The sequence below is a fragment of the Euprymna scolopes genome, chromosome 26 (assembly GCF_053919585.1).
Source record: "Euprymna scolopes isolate OS-2025 chromosome 26, ASM5391958v1, whole genome shotgun sequence".
Lineage (NCBI taxonomy): Eukaryota > Metazoa > Mollusca > Cephalopoda > Sepiida > Sepiolidae > Euprymna > Euprymna scolopes.
This window is the reverse complement of record NC_136507.1, coordinates 103,067,774-103,084,433: the sequence shown is the minus strand read 5'-3', so window position 1 is coordinate 103,084,433 and position 16,660 is coordinate 103,067,774. Positions and strand designations below refer to the sequence as shown.

At 30.3% G+C, this 16,660-nt stretch overlaps 1 pseudogene across 1 annotated transcript in view; it reads right to left on the bottom strand.

Moving 5' to 3' along the window:
• LOC145248319 (ELAV-like protein 1-B pseudogene) overlaps nt 1-12,981 on the bottom strand; it is a 38,910-nt pseudogene extending 25,929 nt beyond the window's left edge. The window contains exon 1 of the transcript XR_013863363.1: nt 12,842-12,981. The product of XR_013863363.1 is annotated as an ELAV-like protein 1-B pseudogene (transcript). The remainder of the gene's footprint in view (nt 1-12,841) is intronic.
• Between the last annotated feature and the right edge of the window lie 3,679 nt (nt 12,982-16,660).

Here is a 16,660-nt window from a genome sequence, read left to right as displayed (position 1 = left end):
AATCTATGATATAACAACTGGCGACGAAGAATTCGAACAAAACTTACTAAAAAACAAAGCGAAGGAATAAGCACACAAGAAGATTAACGAGCAGAAAACAAAAGAAATCCAAAGAAGGAAGAAGAAAAAGGAAAACTTCGACAGAGCCAACATTTAAAAAGTAAGTGTTTCAGTCGGTTACGGTCATAAAAAAAAAAAAAAGAAAGAAATTGACATTTTGAAGCGAACATTTTTTTTTAAAAGAATATTTAAAAAAAAAAAAAAGTGTCCATTTCAAGTTTTATTTGGCTGGAAGTGTTTTTTTTCTTCTTCTCTTCGGAAGGACATTGTGCTTTTAATTCATTGAATTTATAGGACATATGAGTTAATCTTTTGTTTAATTGTGTGGTTTTGTAAAAAAAAAAAAAAAAATTTTTTTTTAACATGGAGCAATTAGCGGAATTCACTAGAACTATGCAATCGGCATTGTTTGCACAACAAAAACAAATGGAATTACTTCAGCAACATCAATTGAAGCAAAGCGAAATACTAGAGTATTTTAACGCAGCAGAAAGACTGTCGTTTCACTCCTGAAGGAATAGCAAATTCTTTATCCGAATTTGTATACAAGCCGACAAATGGGTTAACTTTTCCGGCATATTTTCGGAGATACGAAAATATTTTTGCTAAGAGATGTCAGTCTTGGACAGATGAAGAGAAGATTATCCTTCTTCTTCAAAAACTTGGATCTCAGGAAAATACAAAGTATACGAATTTTATCCTGCCAAGAAACCTGAAGAGATTTCTTTTAGTGAAACAATAAAAATATTGTCAAACATTTTCAGTGAACGAGATAGTCTATTCTATACACGTTATAAATGTTTAAATATCACGAAGCAGGAGGACGAAGATTTTATTACTTATGCAGGGAAAGTGAATGCTCATTGTGAATCCTTTAAATTAAAAGACCTCAAAGAGGATATGTTTAAAAGTCTAATCTTTGTGCAAGGTTTAACAGCCTCTAAAGATAAGGATATTCGTTCAAGGATATTATCCATTATGAACCAAGACACAGAAATAACGTTACAAAAAGTTACGGAAAAGTGTCATAAACTGTTAAATTTAAAGCAGGACAATACAAGCATCGAAGGAAAAAATTTTGAAGAAAAAAATATGGAAAAAAAATGGAAAGGGTGATGAAATGTGCACACGAAAAATCCTGTAAGACATGTGGGGGGAAAAAACCACTTCACTAAAGATTGTTACTTTAAATACAAAATATGTAACAAATGTAATAAAAAAGGCCATAAATCAACGGTATGCAGGAAAGGAAAATACCGAAAAGCAGAAATAAAGACCATTGGTTCTAAAAATGAGTCTAGGTGTGATAAAAGAAAATATATTAAAATTAAAATTAATGGCTGTAATGTGAACTGTCTTCTAGATACGGGAAGCGACATAAGTATAATTGACGAAGAAAATTGGGTTTCCAAAGTTACAAAATACAAAAAAAAATTGCCAGAAGTGTGTCTGGAAATAAACTAAAATTTAAGGGTGAATTTTTTACCAATGTGTCTCTAAAGGAGAATGCTGTGAAAACCAAGTTATATGTCGTACCGGGGAAAAATTCTAATTTGTTCGGTATAGACTTAATGATTCTTTTTAATTTATGGGGAAAACCCATAAGCTCATTTTGCAATAAAGTAAGTCTGGCGGGTTTAGAAAAGTCTAAACTACCAGGAAAGTTTATTGACGAATTAAAAAAAGATTTTAAAGAGGTATTCTCTGAAGGTTTGGGTTGCTGCACGAAAACGGAGGTGAAATTTAACTAAAGGACGAGGCTAAACCAGTTTTCAAACCCAAAAGAAAGGTTCCATATTCAGCATTAGAAACTATAGAGAAAGAATTAAAGAGACTTCAAGATATTGGAGTAATAGAAAAAGTGGACTACTCTGAATGGGCTTCACCCACGGTTTACGTTAAGAAGAAAAATAATAAAATCAGGGTATGCGCGGATTTTTCGACAGGTCTAAATGATTGTCTCAAGGAGCATAACTACCCGCTTCCTACCCCAGAGGAAATTTTTTCGAAGTTAAGCGGAAGAAAATTTTTTTACAAAAATTGATTTGTCTGAAGCGTATTGGCAAGTAAAAGTCCAGAAAGATTGTGCTAAGTACCTGACATTAAATACCCATAAGGGACTATTTTCACTAAAACGTTTGCCTTTTGGTTTAAAAGTAGCCCCAAATTTGTTCCAGCAAATTATGGATACAATGCTAGCAGGTTTGGATTTTGCTATGGCTTATCTAGATGACATCCTTATAAGAAGTAAAAATGTGGAAGAGCATAAGATCCACATTGGCAAAGTATTCGAGAGAATATCAAACTATGGATTGAAAGTGGCTCTCAAAAAATGTAATTTTGGGATGGACAAAATTGAATATTTGGGACAGGTGATTGATCGAAATGGTAGAAAACCTAATCCTAATAGGACTGAAGCAATCAAAAACATGCCTAGACCAGAAAATATAGTGCAGCTACAGTCATTTTTGGGACTAGCAAATTATTATAATTCTTATATCCCAAATATGCATGAACTAAGGGCACCTTTAAACGAATTATTGAAAAAGAATAAAAAATGGCTCTGGACAAAAGAATGTGATGAAGCATTCCTAAAGATTAAAAAATGTCTGTTATCGGATTTAGCACTAGCTCACTACGATCCGAAAAAAGAATTAATTGTAGCAGCAGATGCGAGCGAATACGGTTTAGGTGCTGTACTACTACACAGACTCAAAGATGGTTCGACTAAACCAATTATTCATGCCTCAAGGGTTTTGCTACCCGCAGAAAAAAATTATAGTCAGATAAAAAAAGAAGGTCTGGCAATTGTATACGCCATGAGGAAATTTCATAGGTTCATCCATGGAAGATTTTTTATATTGGAAACGGACCACAAACCTTTGTTATCGATTTTTGGTTCCAAAAAAGGAGTTCCTACTCATACAGCTAATAGGTTACAAAGATGGAGCATGATTCTGTTAAACTACAATTTTAAAATGAAACACCTAGCATCCAGCAAAATTGCACACGCAGATGGGTTGTCCAGGTTGATCCCAAATAAAACTGAATTACTTGAAGAAACTGTTATAGCTGCACTAAAAAAAGAAAATGAACTAACAGATAGATTAATAAATACTGTTAGGGAACTTCCGGTAACACTTGAGGAAATAAAGAAAGCAGCAAGAACAGATGAATACATTAACAAGATAAAAAAACAAGTGGGACAAAAAGAAAAGAAGAGGAAAGGATTAACAGTTTTTCCATTTTCAAAGTGCGATGAAACTCTAATGTACGCAGATAGAGTGGTAATACCTCAAGTATTACAGAAGATATATACATATAATATCTATATATCATATAATATATGTCATATAATATATATATATATCATATATATATACATATATATATGCATATATATATACATATATAATCATATATATATCCATATATATGCATATATATATACATATATATTCATATATATATCCATATACATACATATATAATCCATATACATACATATATATATCCATATACATACATATATATATCCATATACATACATATATATATCCTATACATACATATATATATAATCCATATACATACATATATATATATCCATATACATACATATATATATATCCATATACATACATATATATATCCATATACATACATATATATCCATATACATATATATATACCATATACATACATATATATATATCCATATACATACATATATATATATCCATATACATACATATATATATATCCATATACATACATATATATATATCCATATACATACATATATATCCATATACATACATATATATATATACATACATATATATATATATCCGTATACATACATATATATATATATCCGTATACATACATATATATATATCCGTATACATACATATATATATATCCGTATACATACATATATATATATCCGTATACATACATATATATATATCCGTATACATACATATATATATATCCGTATACATACATATATATATATCCGTATACATACAATATATTATATACATATATATATATCCGTATACATACATATATATATATCCGTATACATACATATATATATATATATATATCCATATACATACATATATATATATATATCCATATACATACATATATATATATATATCCATATACATACATATATATATCCATATCCTACATATATATATCCATATACATACATATATATATCCATATACATGTATATATATATCCATATACGTGTATATATATATATCCATATATATATCCATATACATAAATATATATATACCCATATATATATCCATATATATATCCATATACATATATATATCCATATACATGTATATATATATATCCATATATATATATATATCCATATATATATCCATATACATATATATATCCATATATATATCCATATACATATATATATATCCATATACATGTATATATATCCATATACATGTATATATATCCATATATATATCCATATACATGTATATATATCCATATATATATCCATATATATATCCATATACATGAATATATATATATCCATATATATATCCATATACATGAATATATATATATCCATATACATATATATATATCTCCATATATATATATCATATATATATATACATATACCATATATATATACACATATACCATATATATATACATATATATATATCATATATATATACATATACCATATATATATACATATACCATATATATATACATGTATACATATATATATATCATATATATACATCATAGATCATATATATATATATATCATATAGATATATCATATATATATCATATACATATATATCTTTCATATATATATCATATACATATATATCTTTCATATATATATATATATATATATATCTTTCATATATATATCATATACATATATATATAGATATATATATATCATATATATATCATATACATATATATATAGATATATATCTTTCATATATATATATCATATATATATCATATACATATATATATAGATATATATCTTTCATATATATATCATATATATATCATATACATATATATATATAGATATATATCTTTCATATATATATCATATATATATCATATACATATATATAGATATATATCTTTCATATATATATCATATATATATCATATACATATATATATAGATATATATCTTTCATATATATATCATATATATATCATATACATATATATATAGATATATATCTTTCATATATATATCATATACATATATATATAGATATATATCTTTCATATATATATCATATATATATATTTATATATATCATATATATATATTTATATATATCATATATATATATATTTATATATATCATATATATATATTTATATATATCATATATATATATATTTATATATATCATATATATATATCATATATATATATTTATATATATCATATATATATATTTATATATATCATATATATATATATTTATATATATCATATATATATATATCATATATATATATTTATATATATCATATATATTTATATATATATATATCATATACATATATATATCATACATATATATATCATATACATATATATCTCATATACATATACCATATACATATATCATATACATATACCATACATATATCATATATATCATATATATATATACCATATATATATATCATATACATATATATATACCATATATATATCATATACATATATCATATATATATACCATATATATATCATATACATATATCATATATATATACCATATATATCATACATATATATATATATCATATATATATATCATATATCATATATATATATCATATATATATATCATATACACATATATTTATCATATATATATATATCATATACACATATATTTATATCATATATATATATATATATCATATACACATATATTTATATCATATATATATATATATCATATACACATATATTTATATCATATACACATATATTTATATCATATACATATATATGATATATATATATAATATATATATCATATATATAATATATATATGTCATATATATATCATATATATAATATATATATGTCATATATATATAATATATATTTAATATATATATATACACATATATATAATATATATCTATGTCATTTACTCACATAAAATATAATATATATATATATATATATATATATATAATATACATATATATGCATATAATATATTATATGTATATAATACATATATGTATAGTTTCGGAAAAGGTGTTATAAATAATAAACTAGATAAAATACTATTAAAAACCTACCGAATATTAGCAGTGTCAGAAATTTCGTGAAAACTATTGAATAATTCCACCCGCTATCTTTCGAAGCTTATAACTCCTCGAAAAATGTAATTCAAGCCCTATTTTTTTTTTTTCAATTAAAGGAGCAAGGACCAAGTTTTCACTAAAAAAAAAAAAAAAACAACAAAAAAAAAAAAAACAACAAAAAAAAAAAAAAACACGTTTTTTTTTAGTTTTAAACTTCGGACTTTACAGGTAAATTTCTAAAAAACACTACTTTTTTTGTTTTAAATTTGAATATATTATTCATTGATCTTTTATCTTCAATTTGTGATATATAAAAGTTTGGTACATAAATTAATTATTTACTTTTTAATAGACATTTGAAAATGGTGGGGGGGGGGGGCGTGAATTAAAAAAAAAAAAACGTTTGTCTAAAATATTATATTCGATTTATTGGAAAGATCATAAAATTTCACATTGACCCTGAAAATATCGTAAAAATAGAATCAATAGAAAAATTTTGATAGATTTTTAAAGTTTAAAAATTGAAAAATACTGAACTCGTAACATTCAATTAATTTCATTACTATTTAAAAAAAAATATTTCTATTACTTTTTATACAACTTTAATAGTTTATTTTGGAAGTATAATCCATAAAGAAAATAAACAACCCACCTTTAAAAGAGAAATTACGATTTTTTTATATTTTATTTGCAGTTTCGTGTTAGGGGTGTCAAAAATTCCTACAAAAATTCTGATACACCTAACTGAATATATGTCAACTTATGTCACGGTAATATATATTGAGCGAATTTCTAACAGTATTTTGTCTAGCTTATTATTTATAACACCTGTTGCCGAACTTACCGTGTTAAAGAGAGAGCCAGACACCATGTTTAATTTTTCAATACATCGGTAAACACTGTATGCTTTTCGAGCTTAATAAACATGTTACATTGAATAAAAACACGAAAATTATATCCAGTTTAGTAGAAAACTAACTTATCTTGCCTTTGATAACATTCCTTTGTTATATATTTGTTTTCTTTGACAACTTTTTCGAATCTATGTGTACAGTAATACAACCCCCACTTGCCATGTCGAAGATAGTAATATATCCAAAAAATTACGAAAATTCACTGAGTAGAAAGTTATTTATAGTAAGTAATGTTTACAGAAAATTAGGTGAATTGTATTTTTCTTAGATCTTATAAAGTAGACGGTAAAGAGTTCACACAGGTAACATAACTCGGAACAAATATTTTAGATTACTTGTTTTTACTAAAAACACAATAGTTGTTCTACTAGATGAATTTTCCTAATTTTTCCTTTTTCGACCTGAATAGTACATACCCCACCAAATAACACTTAAAAACATTGTATTCTTTTTTTTTCTTTCTAATAATAGTTAAATTAGATCAATACATATATTTTTCATCCCAATGCAAAATTTAATCGTTTTTTTTTTTTTCGGAATATACGGGGGGGGGGGGGGGACAAACAAAAAAAGGTTTCATATTTCTTTCATGTCAATTTGTTTTTAAAGCAGAACTCCGGTTTTGTAACTTTGTTCCACTCGAGGTTTTCACCTGACACCGGTATGGCCGGATGTAGAGTCGCACATTCTTCCGTTACGCCATGATATTTTATTGCTTTTTATTGAAAAATATTTGTAAGCAAAAATACTTGAAGTGTAAAAAAAAAAACAAAAAACACCTAAAATATGGCTGCAGGAAAATTCAAACTAAACAAGGAAGTCCGCCCGGTTTGGTTAGCGCAACACGCAACATTTGTACATCAAGCAATTTTCAATTGACACCGGTCTGGCGGTCTGGTTGGTTCGACTATACTTCTGAATGGCCTAAAAATACCAATATATTCATTATAAAGGTTGAATCTGATCTCGATACTTCGAATTGTTACCTTTATTTATGCTGGATCAAAATCATGGCCGACCAAAAATCACTACGTCTCGCTTAGTTATAAAATTTGATTTTCTTAAAACAAAAACACTATTTGATCAATTTACGCGATTTTTGAAATATGACATCGTTCCGTGACGAGTGCATACACCAAAGAGTTTTCCTTATTGGTATTATTACCTTACGCTACAATAAAACACCGACTACTCTAATTTTTTTTTCTTTTTTTTATATATAAGGATATTCGAGGTCGCTGACAACGGATCTGATAATCAAACCTGTCGCAAATTTACTTTTTGCATGGTATGAACCTCTGGGACTATTTTATGCCATTTCACCGTCTTCAGGCGCGTGGTGAAGTTCACTGGTGAACTGGTGAAGTGACTTATCACACCGTGAAGGGGTAATCTCCAAAAATATCGTTAGGGCTTAACATGGCCGCCAAAAGAGTCAACAAAAAACTGCGAATAAAATATATAAAACTCGTATTTTCTGTTTTTAAAGTAGGTTGTCAATTTTCTTTATGAAATATACTTCCAAAATAAACTATTACAGTCGTTTAAAACATAATAGAAGTATTATTTTTTATTTTTTAAAAACAATGTTTACAAAATGTCTACAAACGTGCGTAGACATTTTGTAAACATTGTTTTTAAAAAATAAAAAATAATACTTCTATTATGTTTTAAACGACTGTAATAGTTTATTTTGGAAGTATATTTCATAAAGAAAATTGACAACCCACTTTAAAAACAGAAATTACGAGTTTTATATATTTTATTCGCAGTTTTTTGTTGACTCTTCTGGCGGCCATGTTGTAAGCCCTAACGGTATTTTTGGAGATTACCTTTTTACGTAGTTTAAGTTTGGTATCTTTTTTTTTTTTTTTTTTTAACGACCTGCCCCAGTGAAACACCCCAACCTCCCAATGTTAAGAACGGCTTTCGAGGTTTGGGAGGGGGGAGTGTTTATTCCGAAAGCCGTTCTTAATATGGGGAAGTTGGGGTGTTTATAATACGCTGGGCTGGGCACTTCGTAAATTTTTTTTAATGCATTTTAATTAATCGGTACTAGTGCTAGTGCTCTAGGTACCTCGACGGCGATGTGTAAAACGTCAATAGTGCACATTTTAATAGTGACATCATCATTTCGTGTGTTTGTTAATTTCTGTGGATAAGCGTTCGAGTTACGTTTTTTTTTTTTTATGCTATAAAAATATTACCTTTTGTAAAACAAATGCATTTTTATTAACGAACTACACAGACTAGAGTTAATAAAATTAATTCTAACGTCTTCTGTTGACACATGTATTTAAAAATGTTCTTTACAAGCCTCCGTAAATTTTTGAAAAAAAAGCGCCAAACATAAGGACCACCCTATATCAATTTGAATAATAAAATCAAAACGAAAAAAAAAAAAAAAAAAAAAAATCCATTTAAACTTCATATTGCGTAGTTCTGCAGATGCTGCATTGCTGCACTTAAGATAATTTGTACCAGTCAATGGAGGGGAAACCCTCTATACTGGGACAATTATTATTTTTGGTAACCAGAGTGCCCCATTTTTGCCTACTTTTAGGGGAGCTGGTTTTTACCCCACATCAAAAACGGCCACTTGTTTGTTCTGAATAAAATACTTTTTATAAACACTGTTTTAACTAAAAACAACCTAAGATTGTTTCTCAAAGTTTGCCTATTTTTATAACCACATTATATCAACAAAAAATTAAATACAAACAAATTGTGATTGTTTGTCAAAGTTTGCCTTCAAGGCTGCGTTCATTTGCCTTCAAGTTTGCGTTCATTTGCACGATTCATGTTTTGGATCAACCGGATCACATGACTCTTCTGGCGGCCATGTTGTAAGCCCTAACGGTATTTTTGGAGATTACCGCAAATAAATACATTAATATCATTTAAAGCTTTTTTTAAAATTATCTTTTTTTGTTGTTATTGTAATTCGAATAATTATATTACCGAGAAAAAAAATTATCCAGAAAGTTTTTTTTTTTACATAATATTGAATTTTATTTACAACTTTTATCAACCCACATTTATTTTGCTTAGTTTTCGGACTATGAAATATTAGGGTTAAAGAGAGAATCAGACGCCCTCTTGAATTTTCCAATACATCGGTAAACACTGTATGGTTTTCGAGCTGAATAAACATGTTACATTGAATAAAAACACGAAAAATATACCCAGTTTGGTAGAAAAGTAACTTATCTTGCCTTTGATAACATTTATTTGTTATATATTGTTTTTTGATAACTTTTTCGAATCTGTGTACAGTAATACAAACCCCAAAATACTAATTATTTGAACTATTTATTTTATTTTTTCAAATTAACAACTCTGCACTTTATTGAAGGGGTAATTTTTCGCCTCGACACCGTTTACGTCAGACGAGTTTTCCGCTAACTCGGAACCCTATCCGTACAGGTTAACCACACGAGCATAAAAAGGATGTTAAATGTGCACTCGTGTACCAAACTGCCTTGTCAGTGTAGTATTGGCAAAAATTTTAAATTAGACGAAAAACAAGTAGTTTTCCAAATATGAAGCCATATAATTCTATGTTATCACGGCTGGCCATTTTTGTACGCACAAGCGCGCGATAGTAGTATTAACCCCTGAACGCAGCGGGCGTAGGCCATGTGCACGCGCGTGCGCGTACAAAACGGCCACCCGTGATAACATAGAATTACATGGTTTAATATTTGGAAAACTACTTGTTTTTCGACTAATTTTTATTTTTCGTCAATACGCTGTGACAAAGCAGTTTGGTACGCGAGTGCACATTTAACAGCCTTTTTTATGCTCGCGCGTAGCGTAAACGAAGGCTAGGCTGTGAAATGGAAAATAGTCCCAGAGTTCAGAGGTTAATACTATGCAAAAGAAATCAAACAAAAAATACCCCCTCTTTCAGGTGGCCAGAAAGTAGGTGCTCATTTTAAGTTAAATTTACATGGAAAAGTGATCACCCACTTTTCGAAAGTAATTCCTTCGGTACTCATGCAGAGAGTGATCCGTGCTGAAATAACGTTATTATTTAAAAACCCATCCTTAACATGGGGAGGGGAGGGTATTTTGTATCCTGCACTTTAACCTTACAATTGAGAAAAAAAAAAAAAAACTTTAAACGTGGAAATACGTTTTCTAAAATAGCGCGGATCACTCTCTGCATTAGCACCATTTCTTCATATCATGAAAACTATTATTATTTTTTTTTTTTTTCGACCGAAACGGTTTTCAGATTCGTTTTTAGCACACCCAAATCTACAACAAACTATTTTGTTATATACGGACGTGAGACCGGCCTTAAAAGTACCTCAGTGGATTGTAATACAAACCTGGATTTTCTTTATATTTAGCAAATAAAATGTAAATAATACTTCTATTCATAAACTTTTGAGTCTGGTTGACAATGCACAAATTTACATATTAGAGTATTTCGCTGGAGGGGTAGAGAGCACTCGTGTACGTCAGCCATTATTTCGATCGCAGTCTTTTAAAGGCTTGGAAAAAAAAAAAAAAGGGTTATTTTATAGAATCACTCCCGTCTGTAAAAAACCGTTACAGTAAAAATTTAACTTTAATAATTTGTGTTTAAAAAGGTATTATAAAAACGTAAAATTGTTTTAGGGTTTAAAGTTTAAACTAGGAAAACTATTCGGATCCTATAAAGCTACCTATATATATATATATATATATATTATATATTAGTTCTAGATAAAAATCTTTAGATGAAATTACCTCTAATCTCCATTTTAATACAAGTGCGCCAATTTTTAAGGGGGGGGGGGGGACTGAAGAAAAGCAAGTGCGCGGAGGGGCTTTTAGTTTGCTTTTTTTAAAGAAAAAAGTGAATGGTTAGAAATCTGGACAAGAGACCAGCCCCCCCCCCCCCTTCTCAAAGTCTGACGTGTTAGAAATAAGAGCATTTTTTTTTTTTTTTTTCAAAAGAGAGAAATAAAAAGGAATAAACTATTAAGAAACATTACCGGAAGGTAAAATTAAGATGAAAGAAATTAAAAAAAAAAAAAAAAGTATCATTTTATAATCACTTTAAAATTTAAAACTAGAGAAAGATTTTCTAAAAAAGAATAAAGAGAATCCCCAAATGCAAAAAAGAAAATCTACGGAAATAAGTAATTAATTGAAAAAAAAAAAATTTCTAAATATTTTTTTAAACAAAACAAAGAAAGCTAATTATCCCGAATTATAACTTTAATATATTATTTTCATAAATATAAAGAAAAATACAAAAGATAAATTAATGAACAAAAAAAAAAAAATGTCGCCAACGTTAAAACTTAGAGAAAGCACATGGCGGCAAATAGTTGTTCATCTTATTCTCGCCTAAAGTTTGCCACATGGAAATCTAAGAAAATTAGCCATTAAACAATTTTTGGATTTCCACCAATTCTTGTGGATTGTGCGACCGGAATAAATCAAGGAAAAGGCGATAATAGAAAATAATACAAAAATGAAGACATACCTTGATAAGATATTAAATATGGCGGCCTATCATCAAAAACGAGTATCGGCAATCTTCGGGTATTTCCGTTGTCGTTCAAAACGGTTACGAATTCGAGGTCGAGTTCCACCGGAAATATCCGAATGATTCCGAACAATTCGACACTTTTTTTTTTTTTTTTTTTTTTTTTTAAATGGCCGCAAACAAGGGAAGTAACTAAAAAAAAAAAACATTACTTTGATAGACTTCCATAAAGTCAAAAAATAATAGGTAATACGAATGAAACGTATTTACGTACAATTAAAACAGATGTTTTAATAAAATTGACGAACGATTTTATATCCTATTTTTCGATTCAGTTATTAATATAATTATTTGATAGTTGTGCGTGTTTTCGACTTAAAAATATATGTACATAACGTAGATACTCGTCACGGAACGAAAAGGTCATATTCCAAAAATCACGCAAATTAATCAAGCAAGCATATATATTTTTGTATAGAAAATCATTTTGGTGAAAGTGGACTGGAGGACCACCCGAAGACTTGCCTTTAAGAAGTTGATTACAGGAAGAATAAGAAAATGCCTTTCGGAATAAACACCCTCAATCTCCCCATGCTAAGAACGGCTTTCGGAATAAACAACCTTTGCAGATGGACAACCACTTTACATTCACCTCTTTTTTTTACGATTTTAAGAGTAAATTGTATGTATTACAAGATTGATAATGATCTCGATAGTTGGAATTGAGTTGTCTATCCCTTATTTTTAAAACATGACTGATAAAAAAATATATATAGCGTCTCGTTTCCTAATAAAATTTGATTTTCCAATTTAAAAAAAATGCTTGATCCAATTTACGTAATTTTTGGAATATGATATCTTCGTTCCGTGACTTCCGTGATTTGTATTTTTGAAATCGAAAAAACAAAACAAAAAAAAAACTCTAATATTGTTTATTGAAATAAAAAAATGCAATAACATTAAATAATACTAATTTTAAAAAGTAATTAACCACAACACATTTTGTCTTTTATTCGTAAATAAGTTCAGGGTAAATTTTTACGACGTGCCTCGGCCCCGCCCTACTGCCCCAGCGTATTATAAGCACCTCGACCTCCCCATTTTAAGAATGGCTTTCGGAATAAACACCCCAACCTCGAAAGCCGGTCTTGACATCGGGAGGTTCGGGGAGTGTTTATTCCGAAAGCCGTTCTTAACATGGGGTGGTTGGGGAGTGTTTATACTACGCTGAGGCAGTTCGTAAAAAAATACCCAAGTCAGCCATGTTAATTATTTGTTAATAATTGAAGAAAGCAATGCATTACTTTACTTCGTAACCAAATACTTACCTGTGTAGGGGAATAAATAAGAGCACCGGATTATCGGTATAGGGTAAGGAGTGAGGTCCCTTGAAAAAAGAAGAGGAGAGTCCGTACACATGAGGCACGGACGCAAAAAGTTCTTCTCCTAAAAGACAATGTTGGACAGGCAGAGTACAACTCTAGAATACAGTCCTCACTCCTCCCGTAAACCCCACTATTGGAGTGAGTAATCTTTTTACCTTAATGTTCTGAATTGCAGTGTTGTCATGTTTTCATGTTTGTTAATAAATTTTTGTCGTTTATACTTGTTGTACGTTTAGTAATTATTAAAGCTGGTCGGTAGTTTTGGGACTTGGAAGAACCTAAACCCGTACCAACAGTGGTGACCCAAACTAGCAACATAGAATACGCAAAGCAACGTTCTTTTTATGTTTTAATAACAAAAGGAAAATGCGTAAAATTAAAGTTTATTTTTAAATAAAAATAATCCATAACATGAATCCCGGCGTCAGAGTAGTTAAAAATAAATAAACAAAACATTTACGTACGTAAGTTAAAAATAAAAAAATAAAAAAATAATGACTAGTTACGTTTTTGTGCCGAGATTTATTTTATACAAGTATCGTTACCCTTTCATTGGGATATTCACATTTTTCTCGCACAACAAATATGGCCGACCGCGTCTTCTTCAATTTGCACGCGGCGCCAGTCTCGTGATTGGCTGATGTGAACACTACGTCACACTTCGTCTTCCTCTTGCTCTGTCCCTACTATTACTACTATACGGTGTCATCTAGCTAACTGTCGCTATGAATAAATAAATAAGATAAAAATAAATAATAATAATAAAAATCATAAATAAATGTGAAATGGCGTTGCCCACATTCAGTCTGATTCCAACGGATGTATGGAATGACCCTGCTTTGTTTTTCGCACAGCTAGATTTATATTTTCGGCAGAAAACGATATCAGGACAGACTGAAAAGTTTTGCCATGTGGCGACTATATTACCTCAGGATGCTATCGTCGAGGTGAGAGACCTAATTATATCTCCTCCCACGGAGAAACCATATGACACCCTACGAGAAAGAGTGACAACTGCTGTGTCAGTTTCAGCACACAGGCGAATCTCACAATTATTAGAACAGGAAACGATGGGGGATAGCACGCCGTCACAGTTTCTAAAGCGCCTGCAGAAGTTGGCTGAAGGGACAATGGACAATTGTCAAACACATCTTCCTACAGCGCATACCAACCGAGTATAAGGTGGTAATAGCTGCACAAGATGAATCTATGCCAGTGGAACGAGTGGCTGAGATAGCCGACCATATTGCCGATATAATGTTGACACGGTCGGCAACGGTGGCTGGCGTTCAGACATCGGAGAAAGACGAGCTACTCTCCAAACTAATGAAGGGACAGACCAGATTGGAAGCTCGCATGAACAAAATGGCGGAGGACATCGCGAGACTTACCCTCGAGAATAAGCAAAGGTGGGGGGGTGCGCGCAGCCACTCCAGAGAACGGAGGCAGGATAGGACCATTTGCTGGAAGCACAAGAGATTTGGGGAGAAGGCAAATTCTTGTATCCCACCGTGTAGTTACAAGAGTTCGGGAAAAGCTTAAACCGACAGAAGAATGCGGCATCAACTGTCGGTGCATCTCGTTCAGGCCGCCTATTTTATGTGGTGGACAAAAACTCAGGTACGTCCTTTTTGGTGGACAGCGGGGCACAGGTGTCTCTCATTCCTGCGACTGCAGCCGACAAGAAATCCCCTCCCTGTAAATTCACACTACGAGCTGTGAATGGCTCGTTAATACACACATATGGGGAGAAGTGTATGGACCTTAATTTAGGCCTGCATAGAACATTTACCCACATTTTTATAGTGGCGGATGTAGACAGTGCTATTTTAGGTACCGATTTTTTACAGGCGTTCGGTTTGGTGGTGGATATAACAGGCCAGTGTCTGAAAGATCCAGAAACGCATCTCACAGCGTGTGGGGTAGTTAGGACTGGTACTCCATTGTGTCCAGCAGTGGCACATGCAAATCAGGATGACGATTTTCTGAGTCTCTTGAAGGAATACCCTCCAATTTCAGTGCCTTCTTTCCATAGGGACGTTTTGCCACACTCCACCACACACTATATCGAAACAAATGGTCCGCCCGTTCATAGCAAAGCTAGGTGCTTAGCACCAGAAAAGGTAACAGCGGCCAAGGCTGAATTTCAGCAAATGATGAAGTTAGGCATAGTTCGCCCTTCAAAGAGTGAATGGGCTTCACCTCTTCATCTTGTCAACAAAGGTGTTAACACATGGCGGGCATGTGGGGACTACAGAGCACTGAATGCAGTCACTAAACCAGATAGATACCCAGTACCACATGTCCAGGGCATGACAGCAGTGGCTCAAAATAACCGTTTTTTTACAAAATTGGATTTAATTCGAGCATATCACCAAATACCGGTGGAGCCCGAACACATTCCTAAAACGGCTATCATCACCCCATTCGG